Source organism: Schistocerca gregaria, chromosome 10 (genome assembly GCF_023897955.1).
Source record: "Schistocerca gregaria isolate iqSchGreg1 chromosome 10, iqSchGreg1.2, whole genome shotgun sequence".
Lineage (NCBI taxonomy): Eukaryota > Metazoa > Arthropoda > Insecta > Orthoptera > Acrididae > Schistocerca > Schistocerca gregaria.
The window spans coordinates 118,510,842-118,520,585 of NC_064929.1; the positions used below are offsets into that span (position 1 = coordinate 118,510,842).

The 9,744-nt window shown below is 39.7% G+C and overlaps 1 pseudogene; it reads right to left on the reverse strand.

Annotated features, from left to right (window-relative positions):
- Positions 1 to 7,936: 7,936 nt before the first annotated feature.
- On the reverse strand, positions 7,937 to 8,054 carry LOC126293778 (5S ribosomal RNA; annotated as a pseudogene).
- Positions 8,055 to 9,744: the final 1,690 nt, after the last annotated feature.

The following is a 9,744-nucleotide window of genomic DNA, read 5'->3' on the forward strand; positions in this document are numbered from 1 at the left end:
GGAAAAATCCAGGGATTTTTTTTTCCTTGTCCCTGTATACACACTGGATAAGCTGTTATCACATGGTGGAAGTGTGTAGGGGCCCCATCATGTTCGACGTACATGTGGCATCTTGTTTCCAAAGGAACATCATCGAGAAGCTGTGGTAAGTCTTCTCATAAAAAGCTACCGTATATCTGACCATTTAAATTTCACGGGAGAATAAATGGCCCCAGTAACTGGTCAAACACATACCACAGCAGACATTGATACTGAATCTGCGATGAAATTGAGATACTACTGTGGCGTGGGGATTTTCGTCTGCCCAAACATGCATGTTATGCATGTTGTCGATGCCATCTCTTGTAACATTATGAAGCGATAGGACTGCTGATTTCCATTTAACCAGATACAATAGTGCAAATGGTTGGCACAATCATGTGGCTCTAAATGGTGAACTTTCTGCACATGAGAAGGATACAGTCCATTCTCATGAAGAATCGTTCATAGCTTAGATTGTGGAATGGTCAATTGGGTAGCTAGGTGTCTTGTACTCGAACGAGGACTATGTTCTACTGGATTAAGAATGTTTCCTCTTCTTGAGCGTCACTACATCTTTTGGAGGGAATACGAATACTGGGAAGAGAACCAGTGCAATATGTTCCACTAAATGTTTTGGCACTCGGAATCCTACGATTAGGATATTGACGGTGATATTCAGCAACAGCAGCTTTGGCAGTACCATCACAGAAGCCCAAAATGTACACCATCTCTCCATACTCCTGTGATGAAAACGTGTATGACATCACGAAGTGTACTGTACACTTAACAATAACAGTAAACAGTGACTTCAGTATCAACAATGTGGTTGTTATGCAAACGTACCACTCGCTGCACTAAGACTGATTGTGTGTCCTATGAACACAAGAGTAGTGCTTCATACATCATGGCATGTTTCAGAGCTCTGTAGTAGCTCCTTAATTATGGATCTGAATGCATTACTGTACTTACCTTTTTTGTTCCAAATAACCTAAGGAATTACCTCCAGCTAGTGGAAAACATCGTGGCTCACCCTGTAGATGGAGTCTTCCTCTGTAGAAATTGACAAAGCAAAGCAGTGAACAGAATTATATACTACCAAACTCACCATTGTTGCGCAGCCGCACAGAGTATCTGAATGAACACTTCATGTGGTGGTCCATTTTGTAAACAACTGCTATACTGGCAGTTACCATTGGCCAAGTGTTTATCCTGAAAAACTTCTTCACAGAGAATAAACCATATCAGATATTGCTTAGCCACAAGTAATGGTTATATAGGATGATTATCAGATCCGTTAAGCACCTGGAAAAAGTGTCCTTTATTTGCTTGAGCTTGGCGTGTGAAAGGGAATTATGTGTCTGCTATTTTGTAATGCTGGCTCTGGATTGCCATAGAGACTAAATCAAAATCAACAAATTTGTTGTTAGAATAATGCTGCTACTGAGCCCTGCAGAGAAATATGTTAACTTATCAAAACTGTTGTGCATACATGTTCAAAATAAATGGTTTGTTGTCTTTTGCGAGTTGTACTCATTTCATGAAGTGGACTTGTGCTTTATGTGTGTCAGAATGTGAATGCTTGGCAAAACATGCATGCAGTAACAATATGTATCTCTCCCTTATTGTTTTTCTGTATGTGGCTAATAAATTTTGGAGATTAAGTTATCTAACTTGTTGAGTTATTTTATTTCTCACATTCACTGAAAAGTGTATCTTCTATGCTAAAATGAAGCTATGCATGTAAGTGGTAATTCCCAATTCCTTCTTTTGTGTGTTTCTTTTTATCATTATAACTTATTTTAAAAAATGTTGGTTGGTAGTTTTAGGTGCCTGTGCATGTAACAACTCATACTATTATTATGATTGGTACTATTTTCATAGTACTGTAGGTTTCCAAGTTTCCATAGTCATTGCATATGTTTAAAACACCTCCCATGATTACTTCACAGTACAACTGTACAGGACTGGGAATATCAACATAGTTAAACCACAACCAAAATCATGGTCTGAACCACAGTTTAAAGGGAGGAAGAGAACTCAAGTTCAGTGCATCTTTATTTTTATGTATAGTCTGAGTAATTCAGTCTCCAGGGTTGGTCTATCAGTAAAAAGCTTATATGATTAAAATTTTGGAATATGCCTTTATAACTGGTCAGCTTTTAAAAAAAAGAAACAATAGTTGGGTATTTGAAAAAAATAGCCAATCCTTGTTGTAACATGGGATTACTAATTAAAAAAGTTAGTTATGGGGTAAACTGTTGCAGAACCCAGAGAAATGTTTTTATTTGATATGATAATGGACTTAGATACTTGCAAAATTCTGTGCAGACAGGTAGTGGAGGGATGTTGATGTGTTCTGGATGCAGAATTTGTGACTGGAATTACTTCTGCTTCTTCCAGTTGAAAAAGATAGCTCTTGTATGTTTTTTTTGTTATCTTCAGTCCAGAGACTGGATTGATGCAGCTCTCCATGCTACTCTATCCTGTGCCTCTCCATCTCTCTGACAAAATGGTAGATATCGAAATAGACGACAGAGGGATAGAGAAACAATTAAAATCGCTCAAAAGAGGAAAGGCCGCTGGACCTGATAGGATACCAGTTCGATTTTACACAGAGTACTCGAAGGGACTTGCCCTTCTTCTTGCAGTGGTGTACCGTAGGTCTCTAGAAGAGCGTAGCATTCTAAAGGATTGGAAAAGGGCACAGGTCATCCCCGTTTTCAAGAAGGGATGTTGAACAGATTTGCAGAACTATAGACCTATATCTCTAACATCGATCAGTTGTAGAATTTTGGAACACGTATTATGTTCGAGTATAATGACTTTTCTGGAGACTAGAAATCTAGTCTGTAGGAATCAGCATGGGTTTCGAAAAAGACGGCCGTGTGAAACCCAGCTCGCCCTATTCATCCATGAGACTCAGAGGGCCATAGACACGGGTTCACAGGTAGATGCCGTGTTTCTCAACTTCCGCAAGGTGTTCGATACAGTTCCACACAGTCGTTTAATGAACAAAGTAAGAGCATATGGACTATCAGACCAATTGTGTGATTGGATTGAGGACTTCCTAGATAACAGAGCGCAGCATGTCATTCTCAATGGAGAGAAGTCTTCCGAAGTAAGAGTGATTTCAGGTGTGCCGCAGGGGAGTGTCATAGGACCGTTGCTATTCACAATATACATAAATGACGTGGTGGATGATATCGGAAGTTCACTGAGGCTTTTTGCGGATGACGCTGTGGTGTATTGAGAGGTTGTAACAATAGAAAATTGTACTGAAATGCAGGAGGATCTGCAGCGAATTGACCCATGGTTCGGGGAATGGCAATTGAATCTCAATGTAGACAAGTGTAATGTGCCTTGTCAGCAACTGGAAGCAGTTAATTCCATAAATTATCTGGGAGTAGGCAGTAGGAGTGATTTAAAATGGAATGATCATATAAAGTTGATCGTCGGTAAAGCAGATGCCAGACTGAGATTCATTGGAAGAATCCTAAGGAAATGCAATCCGAAAACAAAGGAAGTAGGTTATGGTACACTTGTTCGCCCACTGCTTGAATACTGCTCAGCAGTGTGGTATCCGTACCAGATAGGGTTGATAGAAGAGATAGAGAAGATCCAACGGAGAGCATCGCGCTTCATTACAGGATCATTTAGTAATCACGAAAGCGTTACGGAGATGATAGATAAACTCCAGTGGAAGACTCTGCAGGAGAGACGCTCAGTAGCTCGGTACGAGCTTTTGTTAAAGTTTCAAGAACATACCTTCACAGAAGAGTCAAGCAGTATATTACTCCCTCCTACGTATATCTCGCGAAGAGACCATGAGGATAAAATCAGAGAGATTAGAGCCCACACAGAAGCATACCGACAATCCTTCTTTCCACGAACAATACGAGACTGGAATAGAAGGTAGAACCGATAGAGGTACTCAGGGTACCCTCCGCCACACATCGTCAGGTTGTGGAGTATTGATGTAGATGTAGATAACTATTACAACTACATCCTTCTAAATCTGGTTAGTGTATGCATCTCTTGGTCTCCCTCTACAATTTTTACCCTCCACGCTGCTCTCCAATACTAAATTGGTGATCCCTTGATGCCTCAGAACATGTCCTACCAACCGGTCCCTTCTTGTCAAGTTGTGCACAAACTCCTCCACAATTCTATTCAGTATCTCCTCATTAGTTATGTGATCTACCCAGCATTCTTCTGTAACACCACATTTCGAAAGCTTCTATTCTCTTCTTGTCCAAACTATTTATCATCCACGTTTCACTTCCATACATGGCTACACTCCATACAAATACTTTCAGAAACGACAAGGCATTTAGACTTTTGTAAAGTATAGAAAGAATGTATCTCATTTCTCACATGCAGATGAGATCTTTAGTCTTGTTAATATCAGTTAATTACAATTTTGTAGATGGATTGTACCGTACACATTGTACACAGTTAGCATCATTTTAGCAGAATCTATTTTGACAACAACTAATTAGTGATAGTACCAGTGAATATTTTTAACTTTTCTCATTTTGGCTTATTACTGTTGTAACATTATTTCAAATACAAAACTGGATTTTGGAGCACATCTACAAGATCAGTTTGACAGCTGTGTTTTTTTGTTTTCGGCCCATGCACAATTTTGAGGAAGATTTGAATGTGATTGAGCTGCTATAGTGTTTATTCCATAAAGAATTTACACCAGTCATTAACTGTACAAAAAGCCTTCACTGTTGCACACACTTCACAACTTTTACAGCTACAATAGATAAGGATTTTCTGTCATTACTTATAATTACTCTTGTATCAACTACAAATAACATAATTTTGGACAAATTATTGGGGCTTTTAATGTCATTAATAGAGACAAAAATAAAACTCTGTGGGACGCCTACTTCCACTTCCTTAGCATCTATACACACTTTACATTTTGCCTGTTTTGAGGTGAGGTGAGCTTCACAGCCTGAGTTCTGTCTTGGAGATAGGATTCAAACAATTTCCTCTCAATTCCTCTGATGCCTACTGATTCTAGTTTGTCAAGGGGACTTCGGTGGTTTACTGTATCAAAAGCTCAGAAAGATCTAGGTTGATTCCTACCACACTTTTGATATTGGCTAAATTCCTAACAATCTCTTTGGTATAGGCCTGTATAGTTGTTTCTGTGTTCTATCCTGTATGAGACCTGTGTTGGTTACAATCCAGAAGAGTGAAGGTATCAAGGTAGCTTATGAGTTCGATTTTCATCAGTTTTTCAATGATTTTTGCAAAAGATTGAAGAAGGGATATATGTCTGTAGTTTTCTGTCTTACAAGCATATTCATTTTTGAATAATGGTGTAACCTTAGAAATTGTGAGCCTCTATAGGAACACACCTTCACCAAATGATATATTGGAAATATGAACCAGTGGTTTCAAAGTTAGTGAGACACTGTTTGGTGACACTGGTACATCATCCATTTCTGCAAACATTTTTGGTTTCAGAGTATTTGTTGTGTTAGCAGAAGAGCCAACACCGTGTTACTAGAGGAGGCCGAAATGCACACGTTTTAGCTGAAGCAGGCTGGCGTGAGGAGGGAAGAATTATACTGATGTGAGGTCTGGAACATAACAAGGAATTAGAATTCAGAAAGCGGACATAATTAGTTGATACTTAACTTTAATCCATTAATGATGAACATGGCTCTTTACGGTACATGATTCACAATATTATCTGTTCAGAATAGTAACTGAATATAGAGCCTTGCTAGGTCGTAGCAAAAGACGTAGCTGAAGGCTATGCTAAGCTGTCATCTCGGCAAATGAGAGCGTATGTAGACAGTGAACCGTCGCTAGCAAAGTTGTCTGTACAACTGGGGTGAGTTCTAGGGAGTCTCTCTCAACTAGACCTGCCGTGTGGCGGCACTCGGTCTGCAATCACTGATAGCGGCAGGAGAGCAACGGTTTGCCGAGTGATGTGAGAATGTGTATGCCCTTGCTCAACATTCCTCTTCTTTAGTTCTGAATTGCCCATTTGAGTTTTTTCAGAGTCTCACAGTACCTGTCGGCGTTAATTGTGGTCCCAGCGATTCAGCTCCGGCGACGAGGTAAAAGAAGAGGTTCATAACTTTCTGAACAGAATGGTGGCGAGCTGGTATGACATGGGCATACCACAGTGTCTACAAAAATTCATTGACAGCTTATCAGAGTCAGAGTATATACATGTACAATGAACATGGTTATTTTATTTTTAGGCATGTACTCATTTCATGAAGTGAACTTGTGCTTTATGTCTCTCAGAGTTTGTGAATGCTTGGGAAAACATGCAAGGGGTAACAGTTTCTGTTTCTCCATTATATTTTTTTATTTTTGGGTAGTGAATTGGTGATTAAAGTAAACAATATCTAGAGTTACATTTCTTTCTCACATTCAGTGTTATGTGTGTGTTGTGCACTAAAATGAAATTACTTATGTGTGTATGCAGTAATTCTAGGTTCCTTTCTTTTTATCGCTGTGACTTATTTAAATATTTGTGGGTATGTACTGTTGCTTGGCTTTCCATGTTACAGCACATTCTGTCATTATGATATTTTTATTGTGTTATAAGTCACCAACTTTCCAAAATCATTGTGTATGTTTCAGACATCTCTCATGATTACCTAGCAGGCAAGTAGGGTTGTACAGGACTGGATATCTTAACGTAACTTGAGTTCGCTGTGTCCTAATTGTTGTGTAAGGTATGAGAAATTCAGTTTTCCAAGGTTTACCCATAAGGAAAAAATTTAGATGACAATCATATTGTCACTTAAAATTTTAGAATACGGTGTTATAACATTGGAGGATTTAGTTTAAATGAAACAATAGCTGGATTTTTGTAAAAATTGACCACTAGATGCTGTTGTATGGGATAACTAACAAACAGTAATTAAATTACAGTATAGACTGTTGCATAAAGTCAGAGAAAGCTTTTCATGTGATGTGATATTGAGCTTACATACTTTCAGCGTAATGTGCAGACAAATAGCAAATGGTCATTGATGTGTTTTGGGTGCAGAACTTAGAGTTGAATTACTTCTGCTTCTTGCATTTGAAGATAGTACATGTGCATAAAATGTATAGTACATGTGCATAAAAAGTATGTATATAAAATCTTATTTTGCATACTACATTTAAACTTTATGCAAGCTGTAAATACAAGGTATGCCATTCCTCACATACTGACAAGATCCTCTTTCTTCTTAATATCAGTTAATGACAGTTTTGTAGCTTGAGTTCACCATACACCTTGTATACAGTGAGTGAGATACTAGTAGCATTTATTCTAGAACAACACTACACATTTACACGATCATTATTGCCACCTGTGGTTTTTTTTTTTTTTTTTTTTTTTTTTTTTTTTTTTTTTTTTTTAATCCATGCACAATTTTTAGGGAGATGTAAGTGTTGTAAGTGTGAGTGAGCTGTCACACTATTTATTTCACGAAGTATTTACACCAAACACTAATAATGTCCTTTCAGTGTGGTTATAAGTTCGAGAAATAGGAAAATGTGTGCTGGGGCTGGATCTACAGAAGACTGTGGAGGGGACACAATGGGGATGTGATCTTTGATAGATAACTGTGGACAAGGAGTGATTTTTTAGTTGGCACATTGTCTTGATGTCACACAGTGGAAAACATTTTGAAGAATGAAGTGGCATGTCAACAAATATCAAAGGATAAACGAAACTCCGCCCGTACAGGCCTTGGAAGGCCCAAATGTACCGACTGGCCGCCGTGTCATCCTCGGGGCACAGGCATCACTGGACGCAGATATGGAGGGGCATATGGTGAGCACATCACTCTCCTGGCCGTATGTCAATTTACGAGACTGGAGCCAGTACTTCTCAATCAAGCAGCTCCTCAATTGGCCTCACAAGGGCTGAGTGCTCCCCGCTTGCCAACAGCACTGGACAGACCGGATGTTCACCCATCCCAGTGCTAGCCCAGCCCGACAGCGCTTAACTTCGGCGATCTGACGGGAACCGGTGTTACCACTGCGGCTAGGCTGTTGGCTAATCAGAGGATAGATGACATAAATTTCTCAGTGTATGCTTACTTGAGCTTACCTGGACCACTCTCTATTTTTTCATACAAAATATAATATATATCAAAATAAATAGCATTCTTATGTTGGTTGGTCTCACTTTACTCCTGTGCTACCACCGAGCCTCGATATGAGTGATGGTGTAGTATTAGAGTAATTTGCAACATCAGAAATCACATTTATTAATAAAAATCGGTGCTTATTTGTCTTTGCTTTTCTTATCAATTTCTGTTTGTGGAAGTAACTGTGTGAATTTTTCTTTGTTTTTAGCACATGTTAACACTGCATACGTTTCCTTGGGGACTTGCTGAGAGATAAATCTTACTCACTTTGTTCATTTGTTTTGTGTTGGAGAGAGCACCAGTTTGTGATGTAAGAATTTCAGGACACCTGGTCCATACACGTCATTATCGACCATCTTTCTGTTAGGATGACTTTTAGAACCCATTCTTTTGATGCATTTGGCATAGGTAATTTGAAAGATGAAACTTCCTGGCAGATTAAAACTGTGTGCCCGACCGAGACTCGAACTCGGGACCTTTGCCTTTCTTGGGCAAGTGCTCTACCATCTGAGCTACCGAAGCACGACTCACACCCGGTCCTCACAGCTTTACTTCTGCCAGTATCTCGTCTCCTACCTACCAAACTTTACAGAAGCCCTCCTGCGAACCTTCTGTAAAGTTGGGAAGGTAGGAGACGAGATACTGGCGGAAGTAAAGCTGTGAGGACCGGGCGTGAGTCGTGCTTCAGTAGCTCAGATGGTAGAGCACTTGCCTGCGAAAGGTGAAGGTCCCGAGTTCGAGTCTCGGTCGGGCACACAGTCTTAATCTGCCAGGAAGTTTCATATCAGTGCACACTCCACTGCAGAGTGAAAATCTCATTCTGGAAATTTGGAAGATGTTTTGATATGATTATGGAAACATTGCAGGTATTATAATGATGATGCCTCATATAATAAAACGGTAATGCCGTGTGGCAAAGGCCTCCCGTCGAGTAGACCCTTTGCCGGGTGCAAGTTTTTCGATTTGACGCCACTTCGGTGACTTTCGTGTTGATGGGGATGAAAGGATGATGATAAGGGCAACACAGCACCCAGTCCCTGAGCGGAGAAGATCTCCAATCCAGCTGGGAATTGAACCCTAGCCATTAGGTATGACATTTCGTCGCACTGACCACTCAGCTACCAGGGGCAGACACCTCATGTAGTGTATTGAGTATAGGGGCCATTGAAATTATGCTTAGCTAGGGTGCCTCATTTATGTGATTTAAATGTGTCAGATACCTCCCTCCAGGTTTTGCGTTGAGTGTGATTTATGAAACCCAAGAAGAGTTATTTGAGTTCTCAATTGGCAAAATATGTTTGAGACGTGAAGATTTTTACACCTAGCATGGTGTCTGTTAGCAATCTACAACTGTATGACAATGTTGAATACATTAAAAATTATTTTGTGTGATTGATTGTGGCCTTAGCTGCCAGAGTTGGTAGTCATGTGTGTAAGAGGTGTGCTGGCTTCTGTGTGTGAATGGTGTGTGTTCCATTGTTTCTCTTTTGCTGGAAAAGGCTTTGGCCGAAAGCTTTGTGCAAGTGTTTTTTAATTGCGCCTGTCTGGAGCTTAATGTTTCTTCTGTAAAGTGAGTAGCAATCTATCTTTTCTTACA